The sequence below is a fragment of the Triticum dicoccoides genome, chromosome 3A (genome assembly GCF_002162155.2).
Source record: "Triticum dicoccoides isolate Atlit2015 ecotype Zavitan chromosome 3A, WEW_v2.0, whole genome shotgun sequence".
NCBI lineage: Eukaryota > Viridiplantae > Streptophyta > Magnoliopsida > Poales > Poaceae > Triticum > Triticum dicoccoides.
The window spans coordinates 654,724,611-654,751,549 of NC_041384.1; the positions used below are offsets into that span (position 1 = coordinate 654,724,611).

The 26,939-nt window shown below is 45.1% G+C and overlaps 1 pseudogene; it reads left to right on the plus strand.

Moving 5' to 3' along the window:
- The first annotated feature begins 3,074 nt into the window (after positions 1–3,074).
- On the plus strand, positions 3,075–7,524 carry LOC119272774 (annotated as a pseudogene).
- Positions 7,525–26,939: the final 19,415 nt, after the last annotated feature.

Consider the following 26,939-nt stretch of genomic DNA (forward strand, 5'->3'; position numbering starts at 1 on the left):
TCTGGAGCGTCATCCGTCGATTGGAGAATCTCTTGATCCTTAAGGATAGAATCGCTTCATCACCACCACCATCATCTTCACCACCAAAGGAGAATTGAGTATCGGGTATGGGCACTCCCCTTGGCTTCCGCCAAGCTTGGGTGAGGTGCCCCGGTATCGTATCATCCCACTATCTTTTTTGCTTTTACTTATTTTAGTTTGATCTTTTGCTTAGATGAATAAAATTTAGTTCGATCCTTTCTACCTTGAGAGTTTGCTTAGTGATCTATCCTTGTAATCATGTGCAAGTTATATAATAAAGTTTAGTTTGAGTTTTTTCTTTCTTTACTTTCATGTTGCAAATAAAGAAAGGAAATAAATAAAAGAAAGGAAAGAAATAATGAAAAGATCATGTACTAATCCAATGGTAGATGATGACACTACATAAGGAAAAGTATAAGGTGGAAATTTTATTAGAGATTGACAAACATAGCATTAGTCAATGATGCAACTCATGAAAGAATTAATAGGGGAAGAGAAGATTCACATATAAATATACTATCCTAGAAATCTGTTGTGATTGTGAGCCCTCATCAAAATATTATATGCCAAAATTATTGACGTTGGACAAGGAAGAAAACTTAATGGTTTCTGTTTGTTTATATTCACATAGAAGTCATATTGTCATAGATCCTTCAACATGTGGTGCTTGCCACTATCTTTGCTAGCCAAAAATTCTGCACTAAGTAGAGATACTACTTGTGCATCCAAAAATCCTTAAACCCAAATATTGCCTTCAAGTGTCCACCATACCTACCTAGGGATTGAGCAGGATCCCTCAAGTAAGTTGTCATCGGTGCAAAAAGGCAATAAAAATTGCTTCTAAATGTGTGAGATCATTTAGTGTAGGAGAAAATTGAGCGTTGCATGAAATTGTGATGGTGAAGAATAAAAGTGACATACTGGATAATAAAGGTCGCTATCACAAGGGGCAATGTAATGTGACGTTATTTTGCACTAGGGGGTTGAGCATACAAACAAATAAGTGCATCGCAACCTCTGCTTCCCTCTGCGAAGGGCCTATCTTTTACTTTTATGTATTTACTTTTATACAAAGAGTCAAATTTTTCCTTCTATTCCTTTTTATTTTTCTCCTTTGGCAAGCATCATGTGGTGCGGAAAGATCTAGGCACATATGTCCAGTTGAATATAGATAGCATGAGTTATTTTTGTTGACATCATCCTTGAGGTGAGTACGTTGGGAGGCGAAACTATAAGCCCATATCTTCCTATGTGTCCGGTTGAAACGTTTTGCTCATGTGTATGTGATGAGTGTTAGCAATCATAGAAGACTATATGATGGTTGAGTATGTGGATGTGACGCCCCGAGACCATTGCGCCAGGTGTCTTCCAGTTATTCGCTGTTGTTGCCTTGTCATGTGTTTGCGTGTCATGCATTTCATATCATGTCATCATGTGCATCGCATTTGCATACATGTTCGTCTCATGCATCCGAGCATTTTCCCCGTTGTCCGTTTTGCATTCCGGTACTCCTATGTTCTCCGGCACCCTCCTTTTGCCTCTTTTCGTGTGCAGGTGTTAAACATTCTTGGATAGGACCGAGATTTTCCAAGCGGCCTCGGTTCACTACCAGTAGACCGCCTGTCAAGTTTCGTGCCATTTGGACTTCGTTTGATACTCCAACGGTTAACCGAGGAATCGTAAAGGCCTCGTGTGTGTTGCAGCCCAACACCCCTACAAAGTGGCCCAAAACCCATCCAAACCCCCTAAATCCTCTCGGTCGTTCAATCACGATCGCGTAGCCGAAAACCGCACCTCATTTGGACTCTCCTAGCTCCCTCTACCTATATATATGTGTCTCCCTCCGATTTTTTTGTGCAGTACAAACCCTAGCACCACTCCCCTTGCGCCGCCGGACGTTTCTTCCTCCGCCGCCGGACATGTCCGCCCTCCACGTCGCTCCAGCCAATCCCGTGGTGCCACGTCAGCCACAACCGCCTCCGCAGCCATTCCAGGAGCGCCACCTGTCCTGCTGCCCGCTCCCCCTGACGCCGCAACCGCGTGGGCCCGCGAGCCCACGGCAGGCCCGCCCAGGCCCGAGCACCCGCGCCGCCGCCCCGAGCGCTCGCCTCGCTCCGCCGCCATGCCACTACACCCTGCCGCCGCGCCCGCTGGCCGGACTTCGCCGTCCACGTCGCCGGAGCGCCCCACCACCATGTCGCCGCCCCGGATCCGCCACTGCCTCACCTTATTCCTCCATCCCGCCGCCCATCGCAGTGCCCTTCGACGCGCCTGTCCATTGACAGGAGACGCCACCAGCGACCTCAGGTCTGCCCCGTGCTCCTCCTCCTCGTTTTCTCCTTCCTCTCTCTTCCTTTCTCCTTCCTCTCTTCACCGTCCCTCCCTCTCCCTTGCAGCAAGCCGTCGGCCGGATCTGGACCCCCCTCGCTGGATCCGTCCATTTCCACCGTCCCGGCCTCCTTCCGGCGACCGGTGTCGCCGCCGTTCAGTCCCGGAGCGCCGGCGATGCATCTCCCGGAGCACCAATTTTGAGCTCATTTCATTCATCCAATCTCTCTCACTAGTTTTCCCAAGTTTTTGTCCATAGAAGAGAATTGTGAAGGAAGTACTACTTTGGCAGGTCCAAATGGTATCAATTTTCTACAATGCTTTCGTATGCCCAAATAACCATCCTCCACAAAATTTCAGCTCACTCCATTCATTATTTTAAGCCCAGCTTCAACATTCATATTTTTGTCCAGCGTGGTACTTTACAAAGCAAGTACCACCTAGGATCCTATTTTTGAGCTAAAAATTGGTGAAGACATTCTCCTTAGTAGATGATCATCCTCAACCAAAACTCACGCCCATTGGCCATGTGCATTTCCCGTACCGCTAATCAACCACTTGGCTGCTAATTCATGTTTGAGCATCGATCGGTCTCCTCGTGAGAATCTTATGTTGTAATTTTCTTCCTAGCACCAACCTGGAGAGTGCCCAACCCACTAGACATGCCTAGGCCGCCCAGAACACATGGCAACATTACGGTTAGGCGGTGACCACGCGACGGGCATGCGAGTTTACGCGCTCTAGAGTTGGGGCCCTCGGCCACCGCCCAAACCTCGACGTATTGCCACCAAACCATGTATTTATGATTAAATAGGTCCTTATGTAACTAGAAATGATTTTTGGAAAAAATAAATAGCAAACTATGAGGCAGCTGCAGTTCAAATTTGACCCGCTTCCAACTGAATCGGCGGAATTTTGTCTTTTTCACGAGAGGTGGGTCAAAAAAATTTACACCCAACCATTTTTTCAATTGTGCATTAAATATAGCCTAGTATTTTATAAAAATTATGTGGTCCAATTTTGCAACAATTATTTGGCAGTTCCTTCACAAAAAACCTCCTTTCGGGCACTCGAAAAATGGAAAATGGTTTTTTCGTCCAACGAAAATGAAAACTTCCTTAGGTAACATTGTTTGCCATTCCAATATGCACCCTTGTGCACAATATGAGATCATTTGAACAAACTATGCCATGAATGTGGCCATAAGATTGATCATTTGGCTTGAAAGCCATTGATCTCCACACGTGATAGCTCGTTTCTGAGAACACTTTTTAAAAATAATTGCCATATTACAAGTTTGTTATTTTTCCTAGGAACTTGGCCACAAATAATGACACAATGCGAAGGTTTCCCAATTTTTTGATTTTTTTGAATTTTTTATGCCCGTTTCAAAATGCGGTCAAAACGGCGAGAATGACCGTTCCTAGCTAGTGGTTGAATCTTGGGATATTTTTGGTGTTTCTTTGATTAAATAGGTACTTATGTAACTAGAAATGATTTTTGGAAAAAATAAATAGCAAACTATGAGGCAGCTGCAGTTCAAATTTGACCCGCTTCCTACTGAATCGACGGAAATTTGTCTTTTTCACGAGAGGAGGATCAAAACTTTTTACACCCAACCATTTTTTCAATTGTGCATTAAATATGTCTTAGTATTTTAGAAAATCGATTTGGTCCAATTTTGCAACAAATATATGGTAGGTCCTTCACAAAAAAAACTCATTTCGGGCAATCGGAAAATGGAAAATGTATTTTCTGTGCAAAGAAAATGAAAACTCCCTTAGTCAACATTGTTTAGAATTCCAAGATGCACCATTGTGCACAATATGAGATCATTTGAACAAACTATGCCATGAATATGGCCATAAGATTGATCATTTGGCTTGAAAGCCATGAATCTTCACACTAGATAGCTTGTTTCCGAGAACACTTTTTTAAAATAATTGCCGTATTACAAGTTTATTATTTTTCCTGGTAACTTGGTCACATATAATGACTCAATGCGAAGGTTTTCCAATTTTTTGATTTTTTTTTGAATTTTTTATGCCCTTTTCAAAATGCGGTCAAAACGGCGGGCTTGACCGTTCCTAGCTAGTGGTTGAATCTTGGAATTTTTTTGGTGTTTATATGATTAAATAGATACTTATGTACCTAGAAATGATTTTCGGAAAAAATAAAGAGCAAACTACGAGGCAACTATAGTTCAAATTTGACCCGCTTCCAGCTGAATCGGCGGAAATTTGTCTTTCTCACCATAGGTAAATCAAGGCTTTTTACACCCAACCATTGTGTCAATTGTGCATTAAACATGTCCTAGTATTTTATAAAATCGATTTGGTCCATTTTTACAAATTTGACCCGCTACAGTTCAAATTTGACCCGCTTACAGCTGAATCGGCGGGAATTTGTCTTTTTCACGAGAGGTGGATGAAAACTTTTTACACCCACCCATTTGGTCAATTGTGCATTAAATATGTCCTAGTATTTTAGAAAATTGATTTGGTCCAATTTTGCAACAAATATTTGGCAGGTCCTTCACAAAAAAGCCTCTTTTCGGGCACTCGAAAAATGAAAAATAAATTTTTCGTGCAAAGAAAATGATAACATTCTTAGGTAACATTGTTTGCCATTCCAAGATGCACCATTGTGCTCAATATAAGATCATTTCTTTGAATTTTTCATGTGAAAAAGTAGAAGAAAAACAAAAGAATGTCGAGGTACATGCTTTTTTGAAACACAATTTGTCTTTTTGATGAGAGGTGGATCGAAAGCATTTTACATCTAAAGATTTGGTCAACTGTACATAAAACGTTGTCTTATAGTTTTGGAAAATGGAGTGGTGCTGTAAACATTTTTTGCACTCCAAAAATAGAAAATGATCCCCCCCCTAAAAACTCATTTCTCATAACAATTTTTAAAAGATATTTGTCTTATTCCAATTCCAAGTTTGTTAGTTTTCATAAAAACTATGTCACATTTGGTGACACAATGAAAATGTTTCTTTGTGAATTTCTCATATCATAAAATTGTTTATATGATTCGACACGTTTTTTTGAAAAAATATGGCTCAACACCTTATTTTTAGTCGATTACGACCAATTTAGAAGGTCATAACGTCTACTGGGTTCTGATTGGTCCATGGACATGTCACGCGGATCGTGCTCAAACGCCGTCGGATGCTCTCGGATCCGATGGCAGCCCTTTCTCCCTCACCCCCTCCCCATCTTTATCTCAAAAAAAGAAAAGAGAAAACTCCCTCACCCTCTCACCCCACGAACCCTAGCGCTCCCTCTCCCCCATACCTCCCCTCGTCTCCCACATCGCCGCCGCCACCCCGCCGATCCTATCCCTCCCGATTCAGATCCGACCACGCCACCCGCGCCCGCGCGCCACCACCCGCTCCTCATCGCCTCCCGGAGGACGTCCGCCGCTCTTCCTCCGCCTGTCCCGGAGGCCTCAGTCGGCGCCCTCCACCGCAGGGCCGCCGCGCTCATCCCACCCTCGGCGCCGCACCTCCACCGCCATCTCCGCTGGGTCCTCGCCGACGCCTCCGCCCCTTCCCCATCCAGCGCGCCACTCGGGAACAAGCACTGGAAGGACCTGGTGGTCACTGTCCGGGACAGCATGCTCATCCCGCGGCCCGAGACGGAGGCCGTCGTGGACATGGTCGCCACCACCGACTGCGAGTGGGGGTCCTGGTCCTCTCCCTCGTCGTCCTCGACGGCGGCATCACGGCTTGGCGCCATCGCCGTGCCCTGCGTCGACGTCTCGATCAGCTTCACAGATCGCCGTCTTCACGGTACGCACGCACACATGTCTGAAATCCACAGTCAACAGTTTGGTGTACGCGCTGACTACTGAGTCATGAGCCATGCATGTGGTTGTGCTTGTGCAGAGGTTGGTCGAAGAGGGCTAGAGTTCATGCCGTTCCGGCTGTCCCTGTCCGTGTTCCTCTTTGGCACCTCCTGGTTCATCTTCGACCTCATCCTGGTGAGATTTCCATCCAACCCTCCCTGTCCCCATGGTGCTCTTTCTAGTTAGTACTCGTCCGAGAGAGTTGCGGTACCAACCGTTAGTTCTTGGTATATCAGGTGGCCAACATTGTAGCTAATGAGATGAATAACTACCTCTTGTTTGAGCACACTCTGCAAATTGTGCCTGTCCCACTGGAGAAAATATGGAGCTAAATTTAGCCAAGATTGTACCTCTTGTTAGTTATTGGAGCTAAATTGGTCAGGTTGAAAATACTGGAGCTAAAGAGGTTGATTATTGGGTAGTTAGTCCAGTTTTATTGAGATTAAATATGTGTGAGTCAGCTGTGAGATGCACAATTTTGTATTGTGATTTCTGGAACCCTGCTGTTTAGATGCGGTTTTGTTGTCCTTTTGAACGGTTGGTACCCCAGATTTGTGCTATAGCTGTGTTTACTATAGAGTGTAGACTCGTGGCATGTACTCTGACAAAATATTTGAAGGGTTAAATAATGCTGAAATGCCCTGCTGTAGTGTAGCTCTACTGATGATGCAGATTGATAGATCTTTTATGCTTGCGTTCGATTTGATGCCATGTCGACTTGCTTGCTTAATCATGAAGTAAATTGCTCGATGCAGTTATTTTCTCTTAAGATTTTTGCAGTGTATGTCATCTAAATAAAACTGCAGGCAGTGATCTTCTTGTATGAGTATATATGTCTGCATTGCATGTTGTTTTTGTGAAAATATGATGATTACTTCCTAGGTACTGCACATTTTGTTTAGCTTGAGGTTTTGTATGCACTAGTATTACTCTGTTTAGCTTGAGGTTTGAAGCTCTAGTATGCTTAGAGTGACTGGTTTCATTACTCTCTTAATCGACAAGTTAACTGGACTATTTTACTGTATTTCCATCATACTCCTTTCATTTATTTAGTGATTGCAGACTGGGAAAATGCCATGTGTACCTTAATCCTTGTGGTTCTCATTTGTTCCCAGTTTGGTGAGCTTGCCCTGAGGTCTGTGGCTGCGTGCAGGGACCAGGCCCATGGTGGTGAGGGACTACTACGACATGCTCGGCGTGAAGAAGGACGCCGGCCAGGGTGAGATCAAGAAGGCGTATTACACGGTATGGCTCGCTACAATTGGATCTGGCACTTATATTGTAATCTTTGGCTTGTCTAAGACTGAACTTGAAGGCTGATTGTGGGTAGTAATTTTACTTGGTAGATGCTCGAGGCCAAAAACACACACATTATGTACTAAATGTGGTCGCGTATGTCAGGACTCATACATTGTTAAAATGGAGGCTTGGGAAGAACTATTTTCTTTGTAGTAATAAGTCAGGAGTTGTTTGTTGCTTCAGTAGGGTGTCATACATTATAATCATCAGCTCATGTCATCTGGGATCAAACATAGCTTTGAATTTACAAGAGTAAAGATTCATGTGAGAAGTACAAACCATGTTCAATTTTAACTAGTACAAAAATTATGCCCCTTCTATAGTGATACATTCTGTACTACACGGTTGCTTCTGTTTGCTTGCTTGATTACCTCTATAAGGCGGCTTCATTTTGTTCTTCTTCTTCATGTGCTACTTGCAGCATCAAGGGGATCTTCAACCACTACCAACAGGCCACCGGGACCAGCCTGTGGACCGAGCAGTATGAGGTTGGCTGCTGCTTCTCTATCTTGCCTCCATCCATCTTTTTCTTTAGCTGTATCACTTTCTCCTTTCTTTGATGTGGCTGATTTGATTCGGTTTGATATCATCTAGATCTGACTAGTTTGTACTTAGTCACTAGTGATGCACTGCTCTTTTTCCTTGTGATGCTCGAGTACTGAAGAAACTTGGGTAATATGCATTGGTCTTTTGCTTATGCTCTTGTGAGTTTGGCAAGTGATTGTATGGGGAGTAGATGTAGTGTGTGCTTATGCTCTTCTGATATGAGTAGTACATTCTTGGGACATGTTTTAAATCAATAATGTTCCTCATTGTGTTAAATCAAGCCTTGCAGAATACAATATACACACTAGATTGTTTCTGAACGTGTTAAATCAACAATGTGTATGTGTTATTGTATCCTCGTAATTTTGCTGTGTCACTGTATCCCAGGAAGGCAAGATGCTTGTTATACTCATGTTCCTGATGATATTGGTGTAGACTCAATTTGGTTATTTCTTCTAGTTCTGCTACTAGTTACTATATACTCCTAGTGTTGTAGTTGTTGTGTAGTAATACAGAAATATTAATGCTCAAATATGATGATCTGGCCTGCAGTGCACCTACAGTTTTCATTTCTATGATCAATTTAGAGAGTTGCACATGTCAGTATATTGTATACTAAAAAAATCCTAGCTAGTGAGAACATTTTAGGCACTCCATGAACGCATACTGGTTAGTGTTAGTCATACTATTTATGTACATCTCATTTGCTGTCAATTCTTGCTTATAAGTTATTGGATCCCTCATTGGCTACTGTTTGATGTTCTGTACACATTCTTATTCTTATATGTTCATTCTTGTTTTTTACACAGGTGAAGTGCGAATCCAAGTTCGAAGCTGTGAAGCATATCAACAAAGACTAGCATATTATGTGTTGTAAATGTAGGCAGTAGTAGGCTTATCCGGGCTGTAGTATACTGTAACATTTGTAATAGACTAATGCCATGTTGTTTTGGACGAATTTCATTTGCTATTTGGATTGTTTGAAATAATGATTGTGTATGTGATTTGAATACCCGTCAAATGGAAACCTGACAAGTTATAATGGTTGTTTGACAGATTTTGAAATTTTTGATGAGTGGGATCAATTTTGTGATAGGCATGACAAGTGGGACCAATCTGATTGGTGGGACCAGTGGCAAAAAAAAGGACGAAAATAAAGAACCAGTAGACTGTAAAAGGCTGCATCTTAAAAAAAAGGCCTAATTAATGGCCCAAGCCCATGTAGCTAGCGAAAATTAACAAGAAAAAATATATTAAAAAGGCCGAATTGTTGGGCTAGGCCCATGTAAAACACCGAATTGGACCGGGCTGATTCTTGTGCCACGTCAGATTGCCACACTGGATGCCTACGTGGCCTGGGGAGGTTGCTAGTGACCAAAACGCCACAGTAGACGTATTTTGGTCATAAACGTCTTCGACCATTCCAGAAGTAAGGTCGCTATAGTTAGTTTATGACGCCAGCTTTTGACGTTATGTTTTTGGTCACAAAAAGGTCATAAATGGAAATTTGTGACCATTCAGTGACCAATAGTGGTGGTCACAAGTTGACATATTTATTGTAGTGACTTTTGCTATAAAATGTTCCTGGCAGATTGTTTACGTGTTAAGCAATTTTGCCGAGGTTGTTGTAGTTGATCCTTGCATGTTGTGAGTTTGTTTTTGCCATGGTTAGCTGCTTGAACATGTCTTCTTGCTGGGTGTATGCTTATTTTGTCATGCAATGCCTTGTGGTGAGTGCATCGAGCTCGCAAACATGCCTACATAACTCTGTTTTGCCTTGTTCCAGTTTTCTGCTAAGTCTGAATCTGTTAACGAAACTTGCTATGTTCACATGGTTGCCATTGTATTTTCTGATCCCTTTTGGCTTATGGTCAGTAAGGGACTTTTGTTGTATGCTTTGAGTAGTTTCATGCCATGCCTTTCTTTGCCATGATATGTTCCTGTAGCATGTTGTTATCTTGCTCTAAACATTGCTTCCTGATGTTAAATCCTGACATGTTATTTTCACTAAGTCTGTGAACCTGATATCTTTTGCACTTTTGCCATGCTTGTTTGAACCTGCTATTGTGTGATTTAGCCGTAGCTCAGTGTTCATCTTTTGTCAAGCATCTTGAGTGGATCACTGCCATGTGTTTTTTTGCTATGTTAGAGTGCATTAGCTTATTTTTCTTGATGCATTTAGATGGCCTCGTCCTGTTAATCTCAGCTTTGTGCCATCATTGTTTTGCTTGCCATTTGCAAACCGTGCATCCGTTTCCGGTGAGCTTTATATTGATTTCAACCAAAATCAACTCATCTTTCCAGCGGCACTATTGGTTTTCCAAGTTGAGGCATGATTCAATCTTTTCCTTCCAGAGCACGCATATGCATTGCATATCACATCCCGTAGATCATGCCATGTTTGGCATCATGTTGCTTGCGCATTGCACCGTGATTGATTGTGTCTCCCTTTGCTTGTGTTCTTACTTTGGGTAGAGCCAGGAGACGAGTACGTGATCGAGGAACCCGTTGAGTACGCTTACGAGGATCAAGCTTCAACTCGGAGAACTTTGCAGGCAAGATGACCATACCCTCGAAATCACTTATATCTTTGCTTGCTAGTTGCTCGCTCTTTTGCTATGCCTATGTTGCGATACCTACCACTTGCTATATCATGCCTCCCATATTGCTAAGCCAAGCCTCTAACCCACCTTGTCCTAGCAAACCGTTGTTTGGCTATGTTACCGCTTTGCTCAGCCCCTCTTATAGCGTTCCTAGTTGCAGGTGAAGATTGGAGTTTGTTCCTTGTTGGAACATGGATTTTTGTTGGGATATCAGAATATATCTTATTTACTTAATGCATCTATATTCTTGGTAAAGGGTGGAAGACTCGGCCTTATGCCTGGTGTTTTGTTCCACTCTTGCCGCCCTAGTTTCCATCATACCGGTGTTATGTTCCTTGATTTTGCGTTCCTTATGCGGTTGGGTTATAATGGGAACCCCTTGACAGTTCGCCTTGAATAAAACTCCTCCAGCAAGGCCCAACCTTGGTTTTACCATTTTCACTAACAACATATCACCTTCCCTTGGGTTCTGCAGACTCAAGGGTCATCTTTATTTTAACCCCCCCCCCCAGGCCAGTGCTTGTCTAAGTGTTGGTCCAAACCTGTCAGCCGCCGGTGGCCACTAGGGGCAACTCTGGGCTGGCCTACCAGAAGTTTGGACAATCCAGTGTTGCCCTAAGAACGAGATATGTGCAGCTCCTATCAGGATGTCGACACATCGGGCGGCTTTGCTGGTCTTGTTTTACCATTGTCGAAATGTCTTGTAACCGGGATTCCGAGTCTGATTGGGTCTTCCTGGGAGAAGGAATATCCTTCGTTGACCGTGAGATCTTGTGATGGGCTAAGTTGGGACACCCCTGCAGGATTTTTAACTTTCAAAAGCCGTGCCCACGGTTATGGGCAGATAGGAATTTGTTAATGTCCGGTTGTAGAGAACTTGACACTTAACTTAATTAAAATGCATCAACCGAGTGTGTAGCCGTGATGGTCTCTTGTCCGCGGGGTCTGGGAAGTGAACACGGTGTTGGAGTTATGCTTGAATGTAAGTAGTTTCAGGATCACTTTTTGATCACTTCTAGTTTACGACCGTGCTTTGCCTTCTCTCCTCGCTCTCATTTGCGTATGTTAGCCACCATATATGCTAGTGCTTGCTGCAGCTCCACCTCATACCTTTTCCCTACCCATAAGCTTAAATAGTCTTGATCGCGAGGGTGCGAGATTGCTGAGTCCCCGTGACTCACAGATTACTTCCAAAACCAGTTGCATGTGCCGATGATACCGTGCAGGTGACGCAACCGAACTCAAGGAGGAGCTCGATGAAGATCGTGTTCATTGTGTTGTTTCATTTCTAGTTGATCAGTAGTGGAGCCCAGTCGGGGCGATCGGGGATCTGTAGCATTAGGGGTGATCTTCTTTTATTTTGGTTTGATTGTATCTGGATGATGTAATGCTATATTTATGTATTGTGTGAAGTGGCGATTTTAAGCCATCTCTTTATCCCTTTCTTATTCAGTACATGGGATGTGTAAAGATTACCCCTCTTGCGACATGCCTACTATGCGGTTATGCCTCTAAGTCGTGCTCCGACACGTGGGAGATATAGCCGCATCGTGGGTGTTACAGTGGACTTGCCTAAAGGCTCCGATACGTGACCCTTCCTGAAAAGATGATGAAATGTAGTTGCAAAGTTGACTGAGAACATAGTTTGTTGGTTTCTAATAGAGTTTTTGCTTTATACTTCGATTGTGTGATGAATTGTTACTTATTCATGAGAAGTATATGATAAAAGTCTTATGTTTAATTTTGTTGCTGTTATAATAATCAACATGATGCTTCTATGCATGTATTTTGTTTTTATCGATACCGCTCTCTCTCTCTCAAAGCACGTGGACATGTTTTTCGATTTCGGTTTTTGCTGGAGGACAAGCGAGGTCTAATAGCTTGGGGGAGTTGATACGTCCATTTTGCATCATGTTTTCTTACTGTTATTTAAGATGTTTTTATCCATAATAATGTTTTTTGGAGTAATTCTAATGCCTTTTCTCTCATAATATGCAAGGTACACACAAAGAGGGAGAATTCCGGCACCTGGAAATCTGGACCTGAAAAAGCTACATCAGGCCACCTATTCTGCACAACTCCAAATGAGGTGAAACTTCACGGAGAATTTTTATGGAATATATGAGGAATATTGGAGCCAATAAGTACCAGAGGGGCCCACCAGGTGGGCACAACCCATTTGGGCGTGCCAAGTAGCCCAGACGCGCCCTGGTGGGTTGTGCTCACCTAGGCCCACCTCCGGCGCCCATCTTCTGGTATATAAGTCTTTTTGACCTAGAAAAAAATAAGGATAGGAATTTCGGGATGGAGCGCTGCCACCTCGAGGCTGAACTTTGGCAGGAGCATTTTTTTCCTCCGGCGGAGTAATTCTGCCGGGGGAACTTCCCTCCCGGAGGGGGAAATCATCGTCATCATCATCACCACCAACTCTCCCATCTTGGGGGGGGGAGGGCAATCTCCATCAACATCTTCAACAACACCATCTCCTCTCAAACCCTAGTTCATCTCTTGTATTCAATCTTGTTACCGAAACTATAGATTGGTGCTTGTGGGTGACTAGTAGTGTTGATTACTGATACGTCTCCAACATATCTATAATTTTTTATTGCTCCATGCTATTATATTATCTGTTTTGGATGTTAATGGGCTTTATTTTACACTTTTATATCATTTTTGGGACAACCCTATTAACTAGAGGCCCAACCCAAATTGCTGTTTTTTGCCTATTTCAGTGTTTCGCAGAAAAGGAATATCAAACGAAGTCCAAACGGAATGAAACCTTCGGGAACATGATTTTCTCAACGAACATGATCCTGGAGTGTCGGGGGTTGGGTGCGACATATGCCAATGGATGGCTTATCATGGTGGGAGCGAGTAGAACATCACCGGTGCCTAGAAGCGGGATAAGGCGTAGACCCGAACGCCGGCGCACTTTACCCAGGTTCGGGGCTCTCCTAGGAGATAACACCCCTACTACTGCTCTACGGGGTCTCCGCATGATCACTAAGGCAATAGTGAGCACAATGGTGCTCCTCGAGCTGTATGCTAGAGGTAGAAGACGGCAAGGCCTGCTCTCCTCCCCCTAGGTGTGAGTCTAATTCTAACAGGTTCCAACCCTTTGCATGGGTGCCATGGGGGGTTTATATAGGCCTAACCCCAGGGGTACAATGGTAATCTGGTCGGGTGTAGGACCCTGGCTGTCAGTCTATTTGGTCGCCGGCTTCTCCGCCGACTGCTGGGGCCCGCCGCCTGGTGGGCCCCGCCGACTGGTCTGGTACGGAGCCGACAGGCCGGCTCCGTCGCTCACGGGTCTTGTCGGCTATGGATTACTGTAGCCGTGATGCTAATGATGCTTGCTTGGTCAGGGGAGCATGGCTACAGTCCCGCCGTCTGGCGGGAGATCACTGTAGCCACTCCACGTCGTATCTGGTTAATGGTGCGTGGGGCCCCGAGGAAGGAACGGGCCGACTATTGAGAGCCGGCCTCCCTCGGGTCCGACTGGTGAGGCCCTCGCCGTCTTCCGGCCTCTCGCTGACCGGCAGGGCCCGCCTTCTTCGGGCCGTACTGACAAGTGGTCGTGGGAACAGGGCTTCGTCTGACAGGAGTGACGTCAGGGGCGGAGTGGCAATAGTGTCGCGCCGGGAGGAGATCTCCGCCTATACGGAGCACTGTGGCCATGCTCGGCCCTAGATACAAGGGGATGGGCTATACTGTAGTCGCACCCTATCTTGTCTTCTTAATGCGGGCACAGACTTTGAGGGCGCCATGGGCCGACTGCTAGGAGTCGGCCTTTCTGGAGGCCTCCTGCTAGGAGTCGGCCCGTCTTGGAGCCGCCTTCCTGAGCATGGCTGCCTTCTTGCAGTCGGTCGTTCGGCCAGCCGGCCGCCAGAAGGCGGAGCTCTATCTTCATGTCTTGAGGGCCACAACCTGCCCGATGTCTTGGAAGGTTTTGGGGCTCGGGTAAGGCTACCCGTGGCCCATTACTCCAACAGTAGTCCCCGAAGCTGGTGAGGTGCCACGTCTGAGGAGACGAGGAGCCTCAACAGTTTCCTCCTCCGGGTGCTCTGAAGGAAGCTTCATCCGACTCCTGGGAAGCCGGTTGGCAGGAGTCAGATACGTCCAGTCGGATCTTTCTGGAATTTCGAATGCAACGGTGGGAACCGGGTGGCGTGCTAGCTAAGCTTCTCGGCCCGCCGCCCATCGCGGGCGCGCCACATGGCGCCAGCCAGCCGGGCCAGCCTGCAAGCCCACGCGCGTGATGGGACGGGTCAGCAGGCTGGGCCTGCCACCACCGGGCCTCGGCATGCGAGCGGATCCGCTGCGGCCGAGGCGGGCTGTGGCATTTCCCTGCGGAGTTACTGCGTGCAGTAACTCGCGCGATAAAGGTGGGGACATGGGGTCGTGGGCACAGTTAATCCCACGATCCCACGCCCTCCCCCTCAGCTTCATAGCCCATAGGCTATAAGTAGGGGGAGGAGAGGGAGCGGCGGAGTACGCGCACCCCTCCACCCCGTTCTTGCCTCCTTCTTCCTCTCGCCGCAGCGCCCCCGAGCCACGCCGGAGCGCTGCCGTAGTTCGTCTCCGTCGAGCTCGTCCGCCCAAGCCCTCTTTGCTTCGCTCCAATCTCAGCTCCCTCGCCACGCCCTTTCTTCGTCAAGCTCTCTATGGCGCGCGAGCGAGGAGGAGACTGGGACGGGTCGAACATCAATGAGGACCACATCACTTTCCTTCGCGAGACTCGGCGTCTTCCTGGCGCGGGCTACGTGAAGGCACGCGTGCCGCCGTAGGGGGAGATCTCATTGGCGCCGGGAGAGGGCGAGCGGGTCATCTTCCGCTCGCACTTCATCTGCAGCTTCGGCCTACTGGCGAGCGGCTTCCTCCGTTCGTTTCTCAAATTCTATCAACCCCAGCTCCATCACATCACGCCCAACACCGTGATGCTCCTGGCTGCCTTCGTCACGATGTGCGAAGGCTACCTCGGCATCCTCCCCACCATCAAGTTGTGGGGAGCTTTCTTCTACACCAAGCTGGGCACCTCCGTCCGGGGGGTGGCTGCCCAGTGCGGCGCCTTCGTCGCGGTTCACCGACCGTCGCCGAAGAACGCCTTCCCCACCATCAAGCTTCCACAGTCGATCAAGATGTGTCAGCAATCCTACTTCTACGTGGAGAACATGGACCCGGCCGTCGACTTCATCAATCTGTCGGCTTATGTAGCCGGCCCTCCTGCCGAGCCTCAGGCCAGCTGGGGCTACAAACCAAAGCCGGTATCAGCAGACGGCGCCGCCGCCATCCAACGGCTCCGGGAGCTGACCGAGAACGAAGGCCTCAAGGCGTCCGACTTGCTGGTGCCTTCGTCGAGCGTCGGGTTCTCCCGCTCCAAGGCCGGCCGCACCTGATCAGCCGGATGAGCGGGCATCGCGACCCGTGTCGGCTGAGCACCAAGGAGATGCCGACTGCCGAGGTCTTGAACTTACTAAACGAGATCTCCGGCCTCAAGCTGGAGGGGTCTTGGAGCTTCGTCAAGCGGCCATATTCTCGCGCCGACCTGCCACCTACGGTAAGTTTTCCAATTCTTTCTTTTTGATACTTGGTTTAGTCTTGATCTTGGTCTTGATCAGCCGACCTCTCATCATCCGAAATAGATCTATATGTCGGACGCGACGGCCGCCATCGTAGGGGCGGGTGACGACTACCAACCAGACCGGGCAGTGAGCGACGTGGACGACCCGACTTGGGGGCGGCTGCCTTGGAGGACACCGCGACAGGCGGCGTCTACGAAGCAGGCGGCATCGAGACCTGGCCTGATGATGATGAAGAGGAAGAAGAGCCGCGCCCTGCGCGGGGCGCCGGCAGGGCGGACGTGGGCCCCTCCATCGAGCCGACTGCTCGAGGCGGTAGGTGTAAGCGTAAGCAAGGAGCCGTCTTGTTCGGCAGCGTGCCGAAGAAGGCCAAGAATCCAACCACCGCGACCAGGCGGAAAGAGGCCGCAGTGAAGGCAGCCAAGTACCAGAAGCTCCCAAAGGCGCCTCCTATGGTGTCGGCGTAAGTATCTTTCCCTTGTGTTCTTCTTTCTCGTTGATTCTTTCTCAACTTCCTTTGTTTTATTTTCTTGATTTTAGGGCTCCGCTCTCTCTCGAGAAGTCGGCCGCCGCCTCCATCGTGGGGTCGGCGGAGACTTCCACCACCACCCGGTGAATCGATCCGACCGCCACCTCCGGGAGGCGATGGAGCGAAACGCGCGGGAGGCGCGCGAGGAGTAGGAAGCCGCCCGCCTGGAGAAGGCGGAGGCCGACGCCTTGAAGAAGCTAGCGGAGGCCGAGGCTTCCACCGTGGCGAAAAAGCAGGCCGAGGAAGCCGTGCGCCGTCAGTCGGCGATATTCGTCACCCCCCTGAACTCCGCGCCGCCACCACCAGAGTTCGTGGCGCCGACTGGGGGAGCTGGCGACGAGCACCCGATAATGGAGAGGGACGGCGGCGACGTCGTCATGCCGGATGTAATCGTGCCCCCGCCACCACTCTCTGAGGAGGCGCGAGACAAACAGCCGGCTGCCCCGCCGGTGCCACCAGCCGGAGACGAGTTGATGATAGGCCCAACTCCTAAGGTCCGCACACCCTCGCGCCGCCTCATGTCTACTTCAAAACCTTCTTCTTGTAGACGTTGTTGGGCCTCCAAGTGCAGAGGTTTGTAGGACAGTAGCAAATTTCCCTCAAGTGGATGACCTAAGGTTTATCAATCCGTAGGAGGCGTAGGATGAAGATGGTCTCTCTCAAGCAACCCTGCAACCAAATAACAAAGAGTCTCTTGTGTCCCCAACACACACAATACAATGGTAAATTGTATAGGTGCACTAGTTCGGCGAAGAGATGGTGATACAAGTGGTACATGGACAGTAGATAAAGGTATTTGTAATCTGAAATAATAAAAACAGCAAGGTAACTAATGATAAAAGTGAGCGTGAACGGTATTGCAATGCGTTGAAACAAGGCCTAGGGTTCATACTTTCGCTAGTGCAAGTTCCCTCAACAATACTAACATAATTGGATCACATAACTATCCCTCAACATGCAACAAAGAGTCACTCCAAAGTCACTAATAGAGGAGAACAAACGAAGAGATTATGGTAGGGTACGAAACCACCTCAAAGTTATTCTTTCCTATCAATCCGTTGGGCTATTCCTATAAGTGTCACAAATAGCCCTAGAGTTCGTACTAGAATAACACCTTAAGACACACATCAACCAAAACCCTAATGTCACCTAGATACTCAAATGTCACCTCAAGTATCCGTGGGTATGATTATACGATATGCATCACACAATCTCAGATTCATCTATTCAACCAACACATAGAACCTCAAAGAGTGCCCCAAAGTTTCTACCAGAGAATCACGACGAAAACATGTGCCAACCCCTATGCATAGGTTCATGGGCGGAACCGGCAAGTTGATCACCAAAACATACATCAAGTGAATCACATGATATCCCATTGTCACCACAGATACGCACGGCAAGACATACATCAAGTGTTCTCAAATCTTTAAAGACTCGATCTGATAAGATAACTTCAAAGGGTAAACTCAATTCATTACAAGATAATAGAGGGGGGAGAAAACATCATAGGATCCAACTATAATAGCAAAGCTCGCGATACATCAAGATCGTATCACCTCAAGAACACGAGAGAGAGAGAGAGAGAGAGAGTAAGGATGGAAATTTTATCCATGGACATAGATATCCATGGATATCCGACCCGAATGGATAGGGTTTGGATATGCTTTTGTGTCCATGGGCGGCGCCCAAACCCGACCCGATTGTTCATGGATAGGGCATGGATATAGTCTTGTACCCATGGATATACCCAAACCCGACCCGATAGTATGACTTAATGGGGAAAAATCTGCTATCCCTACCCCACGGTCATATGTCCCACAACAATTTTACACTTTTTTAATCTAAAACATGCATAAGAAATTACACAATCCCCATCGTAACTTTTTTTAGTTGACATTCAATTCCCTCTGTAACATAATCCAACACCCCTTCCCTTATTTTTACCTCCTCCTTAAATGACTCATCATTCTCATCTGTTAGAAAAATACTAAATGATCTTAGGTTGTTAGTGGATGTTGATTTACCATAAGTGAAGCCTAGCCTACCACGGGGTGAAGAATGGAAGAGTTTATGTTAATTTTGTGGTATGTAATATTTATATGTCTCGAGAGGACCCAATGGATATCCAATGGGTATGGATATCCATCGGATTTGGACATGGACACAATTTTTCACCCATGGATTTTTACATGGGCGGGCAAAGACTGTCTTCATGGACATGGATATGGATTTGAGATTGTTCAACCCGATCCAAACCTGACCCACTGCCATCCTTAAGAGAGAGAGAGAGATCAAACACATAGCTACTGGTACATACCCTCAGCCCCGAGGGAGAACTACTCCCTCCTCGTCATGGAGAGCACCGAGATGATGAAGATGGCCACCGGAGAAGGATTCCCCCTCCGACAGGGTCCCAGAACGGGTCTAGATTGGCTTTCAGTGGATACGGAGGCTTCTGGCGGTGGAACTCCCGATCTATTGTGCTCCCCGATGTTTTTAGGGTATATGGAGATATATAGGCAGAAGAAATACGTCAATGGGGCCATGAGGGGCCCACGAGGGTGGAGGGCGCGCCCAGGGGGGTGGGAGAGCCCCCCTGCCTCGTGGTCTCCTCATAGATCCCCCGACATGCACTCCAAGTCTTCTGGGCTTCTTTCCTTCCAAAAATGAGTTCCGTGAAGTTTCAGGTCAATTGGACTCCGTTTGATTTTCCTTTTCTTCGAAACCCTAAAACAGGGTAAAAACAGAAACTGGCACTGGGCTCTGGGTTAATAGGTTAGTCCCAAAAATGATATAAAAGTGTATAATAAGGCCCATAAACATTCAAAACAGTAGATAATATAACATGGAGCAATCAAAAATTATAGATACGTTGGAGACGTATCAGCATCCCCAAGCTTAATTCCTGCTCATCCTTGAGTAGGTAAATGATAAAAACAGAATTTTTGATGCGGAGTGCTACTTGGCATAATTTCAATGTGATTCTTCTTAATTGTGGTATAAATATTCAGATCCATAAGATTCAAGACAAAAGTTCATATTGACATAGAAATAACCATACTTCAAGCATACTAACTAAGCAATTATGTCTCTTCAAAATAACATGGCCAAAGAAAGTTATCCCTACAAAATCATATAGTGTGGCTATGCTCCATCTTCACCACACAACATATTTAAATCATGCACAACCCCGATGACAAGCCAAGCAATTGTTTCATACTTTTGATGTTCTCAAATTTTTTCAATCTTCATGCAATACATGAGCGTGAGCCATGGACATAGCACTATAGGTGGAATAGAATGGTGGTTGTGGAGAAGACAAAAAGGAGAAGATAGTCTCACATCAAGTAGGCGTATCAACGGGCTATGGAGATGCCCATCAATAGATATCAATGTGAGTGAGTAGGGATTGCCATGCAACGGATGCACTAGAGCTATAAATGTATGAAAGCTCAACAGAACAAACTAGTGGGTGTGCATCCAACTCGCTTGCTCACGAAGACCTAGGGCATTTTGAGGAAGCCCATAATTGGAATATACAAGCCAAGTTCTATAATGAAAGATTCCCACTAGTATATAAAAGTGACAACATAGGAGACTCTCTATCATGAAGATCATGGTGCTACTTTGAAGCACAAGTGTGGTAAAAGGATAGTAGCATTGCCCCTTCTCTCTTTTTCTCTCATTTTTTATTTTTTTTTATTTTTATTTGGGCCTTTCTCTTTTTTTATGGCCTCTTTTTTTCTCTTTTTTTGTTTGGGCTTCTTTGGCCTCTTTTATTTATTTATTTTCGTCCGGAGTCTCATCCCGACTTGTGGGGGAATCATAGTCTCCATCATCCTTTCCTCACTAGGACAATGCTCTAATAATGATGATCATCACACTTTTATTTACTTACAACTCAAGAATTACAACTCGATATGTAGAACAAGATATGACTCTATATGAATGCCTCCGGCGGTGTATCGGGATGTGCAATGATGCATGAGTGACATGTATGAAGGAATTATGAATGGTGGCTTTGCCACAAATACAATGTCAACTACATGATCATGCAAGCAATATGACAATGATGATGTGTGTCATAATAAACGGATCGGTGGAAAGTTGCATGGCAATATATCTCGGAATGGCTATGGAAATGCCATAATAGGTAGGTATGGTGGCTGTTTTGAGGAAGGTATATGGTGGGTGTATGATACCGGTGAAAAGTGCACGGTATTAGAGAGGCTAGCAATGGTGGAAGGGTGAGAGTGCATATAATCCATGGACTCAACATTAGTCATAAAGAACTCACATACTTATTGCAAAAATCTATTAGTTATCGAAACAAAGTACTATGCGCATGCTCCTAGGGGGATAGATTGGTAGGAAAAGACCATCGCTCGTCCCTGACCGCCACTCATAAGGAAGACAATTAATAAATAGATCATGCTCTGACTTCATCACATAACAGTTCACCATACATGCATGCTACGGGAATCACAAGCTTTAACACAAGTATTTCTCAAATTCACAACTACTCAACTAGCATGACTCTAATATCACCATCTCCATATCTTAAAACAATTATCAAGTATCAAACTTCTCATAGTATTCAACACACTCGTAAGAAAGTTTTTACTAATCTTGTATACCTAGCATATTAGGATTTTAAGAAAATTACCATGATATTTAAGGCTCTCAAAATAATATAAGTGAAGCATGAGAGTTCATCTATTTCTTAAAAATAAAACTACCACCATGCTCTAAAAGATATAAGTGAAGCACTAGAGCAAATGACAAACTACTCCAGAAGATATAAGTGAAGATCAATGAGTAGTTGAATAATTATGCAACTATGTGAAGACTCTCTAACATTTAAGAATTTCAGATCTTGGTATTTTATTCAAACAGCAATAAAAGCAAAATAAAATGACATTCTAAGAATGGCAAACATCATGTGAAGAAGCAAAAACTTAGGATCAACCGAAACTAACCGATAGTTGTTGAAGAAAAAAGGTGGGATGCCAACCGGGGCATCCCCAAGCTTAGAAGCTTGAGACCTCTTGAAATATTATCTTGGGATGCCTTGGGCATCCCCAAGCTTGATCTTTTGTGTCTCCTTAATTCCTCTCATATCACGGTCTCCCTAAATCTCAAAAGCTTCATCCACACAAAACTCAACAAGGACTCGTGAGATAAGTTAGTATAAACCATTGCAAAAACCTTATCATACTCTACTGTAGAAAATCACTAAAATTATTATTCAACATTGCATACTAAATGACTCTGCATATTTAATAGTCCTATCCTCAAATAGAATCATTAAAGAAGCAAACATATGCAAACAATGCAAACATAACAGCAATCTGCCTAAACAGGACAGTCTATAAAGAATGCAGCAACATCCATACTTCCCTAGCTCCAAAAATTATGAAAGAAAATTCCCACTTTAGTAAATTTATCAGAGCTTAATATGCAAAAGGTTTCAACATTTTATCACATTCTGAATTTTCTTGGGAATTATTGCAACATCGGTAAACTTTCTGTTTTCAAACAGCAACATGTGGGCTTCTAAAATAGGCATAGTAAAGGCTATCAATGCCAATTTTATTGAAATAAAAGATGCAAAACATTGTTCTAATCCTAACAAAATAAATTGACGCTCCAAGCAAAAACGATATCATGTGGCGAATACAAATATAGCTCCAAGTAAAGTTACCGATGAACGAAGACGAAAGAGGGGATGCCTTCCGGGGCATCCCCAAGCTTAGGCTATTGGTTGTCCTTGAATATTACCTTGGGGTGCCTTGGTATTCCCCAAGCTTAGGCTCTTTCCACTCCTTATTCCATAGTCCATCGAATCTTTACCCAAAACTTGAAAACTTCACAACACAAAACTTAACAGAAAACTCGTAAGCTCCGTTAGTATAAGAAAATAAATCACCACTTCAAGGTACTGTAATGAACTCATTCTTTATTTATATTGGTGTTAAACCTATTGTATTCCAACTTATCTATGGTTTATAAACTATTTTACTAGCCATAGATTCATCAAAATAAGTAAACAACACATGAAAAACAGAATCTGTCAAAAACAGAACAGTCTATAGTAATCTGGATCAAACGTATACTTCTGGAACTCATAAAATTCTCAAATAGATTTATGGACCTGAGTAATTTATCTATTAATCATATGCAAAAATAATTAACTAAATAGCACTTTCCAAATACAAATGGCAGCAATTCTCGTGAGCACTAAAGTTTGTGTTTTTTTACAGCATGATCAACAAGACTTTCCCCAAGTCTTCACAAAGGTTCTACTTGGCACAAACACTAATTAAAAGCATAAAACCACATATAAACAGAGGCTAGATGAATTATTTATTGATAAACAGGAGAAAATTGCAAGGAACAAAAATAAATTTGGGTTACCTCCCAACAAGCGCTATCGTTTAACGCCCCTAGCTAGGCATGATGATTTCAATGATGCTCATATAGAAGATAAGAATTGTAACATAAAGAGAGCATCATGAAGAATATGACTAGCACATTTAAGCCTAACCCACTTCCTATGCATAGGGATTTTGTGAGCAAACAACTTATGGGAACAACAATCAACTTGCATAGGAAGGTAAAACAAGCATAACTTCAAGATTTTAAGCACATAGAGAGGAAACTTGATATTATTGCAATTCCTACAAGCATATGTTCCTCCCTCATAATAATTTTAAGTAGAATCATGAATGAATTCAACAATATAACCATCACCTAAAGCATTCTTTTCATGATCTACAAGCATAGAAATTTTATTACTCTCCACATAAGCAAAATTCTTCTCTTGAATAGTAGTGGGAGAAAACTCAACAAAGTAACTATCATGGGATTCAAAATTGAAATCAAGATGACAAGTTTTATTGTTATCATTATTCTTTAAAGCATACGTGTCATCACAATAATCATCATAGATAGGAGGCATGTTTTCATCATAATAAATTTGCTCATCAAAACTTGGGGGACAAAAAATATCATCTTCATCAAACTTAGCTTCCCCAAGCTTGTGGCTTTGCATATCATTAGCATCATAGATATTCAAAGAATTCATACTAACAACATTGCAATCATGCTCATCATTCAAATATTTAGTGCCAAACATTTTATAGATTTCTTCTTCTAGCACTTGAGCACAATTATCCTTTCCATCATACTCACGAAAGATATTAAAAAGGTGAAGCGTATGAGACAAACTCAATTCCATTTTTTTATAGTTTTCTTTTATAAACTAAACTAGTGATAAAACAAGAAACTAAAAGACTCAATTGCAAGATCTAAAGATATACCTTCAAGCGCTAACCTCCCCGGCAACGGCGCCAGAAAAAGAGCTTTATGTCTACTACACAACCTTCTTCTTGTAGACGTTGTTGGGCCTCCAAGTGCAGAGGTTTGTAGGACAGTAGAAAATTTCCCTCGAGTGGATGACCTAAGGTTTATCAATCCGTAGGAGGTGTAGGATGAAGATGGTCTCTCTCAAGCAACCTTGCAACCAAATAACAAAGAGTCTCTTGTGTCCCCAACACACCCAATACAATGGTAAATTGTATAGGTGCACTAGTTCGGCGAAGAGATGGTGATAGAAGTGGTATATGGATAGTAGATAAAGGTATTTGTAAACTGAAATAATAAAAACAGCAAGGTAACTAACGATAAAAGTGAGTGTAAACGGTATTGCAATGCGTTGAAACAAGGCCTAGGGTTCATACTTTCTCTAGTGCAAGTTCCCTCAACAATACTAACATAACTGGATCACATAACTATCCCTCAACATGCAACAAAGAGTAACTCCAAAGTCACTAATAGAGGAGAACAAACGACGAGATTATGGTAGGGTACGAAACCACCTCAAAGTTATTCTTTCCAATCAATCCGTTGGGCTATTCCTATAAGTGTCACAAACAGCCCTAGAGTTTGTACTAGAATGACACCTTAAGACACACATCAACCAAAACCCTAATGTCACCTAGATACTCAAACGTCACCTCAAGTATCCGTGAGTATGATTATACGATATGCATCACACAATCTTAGATTCATCTATTCAACCAACACATAGAACATCAAAAAGTGCCCCAAAGTTTCTTCCGGAGAATCACAACGAAAACGTGTGCCAACCCCTATGCATAGGATCATGGGCGGTACCCGCAAGTTGATCACCAAAACATACATCAAGTGAATCACGTGATATCCCATTGTCACCACAGATACGCACGGCAAGACACACATCAAGTGTTCTCAAATCTTTAAAGACTCAATCCGATAAGATAACTTCAAAGGGGAAACTCAATTCATTACAAGAGAGTAGAGGGGGGAGAAAACATCATAGGATCCAACTATAATAGCAAAGCTTGCGATACATCAAGATCGTATCACCTCAAGAACACGAGAGAGAGAGATCAAACACATAGCTACTGGTACATACCCTCAGCCCTGAGCGAGAACTACTCCATCCTCGTCATGGAGAGCACCGGGATGATGAAGATGGCCACCGGAGAAGGATCCCCCCTCTGGCAGGGTGCCGGAACGGGTCTAGATTGGCTTTCGGTGGCTACGGAGGCTTCTCGCGGCGGAACTCCAAATCTATTGTGCTTCCGATGTTTTTAGGGTATATGGAGATATATAGGCAGAAGAAATACGTCAGTGGGGCCACAAGGGGCCACGAGGGTGGAGGGCGCGCCCCCTGCCTCGTGGCCTCCTCGTAGATCCCCCAATGTGCACTCCAAGTCTTCTGGGCTTCTTTCCTTCCAAAAATGAGATCCGTGAAGTTTCAGGTCAATTGGACTCCATTTGATTTTTCTTTTCTTCGAAACCCTAAAATAGGGTAAAAACAGAAACTGGCACTGGGCTCTGGGTTAATAGGTTAGTCCCAAAAATGATATAAAAGTGTATAATAAGACCCATAAACATTCAAAACAGTAGATAATATAGCATGGAGCAATCAAAAATTATAGATACGTTGGAGACGTATCACCGTCGATTTGCAAAAGCGGCCTCGGCGCCACGCCCACTGGAGACCGGTGTGGTGAGCTCTTCGATCCCGGATGCCAAGGCGACCAGCGTCGCGCCCATTGCGTGGGCGCGGGGAGGCGGGACGGGCCCTTTGAACAAGGCAATCCTGGACGTCCAGGCCAAGCTCCGCGCTTCAGCCGACGCACTCAAACACTACAACAATGCATTCCTGGAGTCGCGAGCAGCCATCCAGGTATGCTTCTTGCTTCTTTGTTTTTAATTCTTGTATTGCTTCGTGGGGGCGCGCCAGCGCACCCTTTGGGTATAGTCCCCGAGTTTCGGGCCGGCTGTTGAGCAGGCGGCTCGGAACTTTAATTGGCAAGCTCCGAGTACTAAAACTTTCTGATATCTTTGCTGCAGGATTATCATAACCTCTGTGCAGCCGCCTTCAACTCCAAAGTCCAGGAGTTGGATCAACGGGCCGTCGACTTGTTAGAGAGCCGGAGTAAGTCTTTTTCTTTCTCTGCGGGGGCGCGCTGGCGCACCCGCGGGCTGTAGTCCCCGAGATTCGGGACCGACTGCTGAGTAGTCGGGTCGGATCATCTTGGCAACTTCTCTTCTTCTCTGTTGATATTTGATAACTTCTTTCTCCACGGGGGCGCGCTGGCACACCCGCGGGCTGTAATCCCCGAGATTCAGGCCGACTGCTGAGCAGTCGGGCCAGATCTTCCTGACAACTACATCTCTCTTTGTTGATTGTTGATATCCTTTCCTTCTTCTACTTTTGCAAAGGCCAACGCCACCCTGCAGTAGCAGCTGGGCGAAGCCAACACCGCGTTGCGTGCCAAGGAGGCGGACTGCAATAAGCTGGCCGAGGAGCTTGACCGGCTAGTCACGCAACTGGCGGAGCAGGCGGAGCTTCTCAAGAAGGCCCAGAGGTAGGCGGAGGACAAGGAGGCAGGTCTCCTTGCTGAGTTCGAGACTGAGCACTTTGCCTGGAACGACAAGGAGGCAATGCTGACTGTCGGCTTCGGCGAGATTGAAGACATGGTCAGCGGTAAGCTGCCTTCTTTACTCATTCTTCAAGCCGCCGGCTTCTGATCAAGCTGACTTCTTGTTTCCGATCTAACTCTTTGCTTTTTTGTCTAAGCAGACTTCTTCCCAGGTCACTCTGGTGCTGCCAACCAGGCT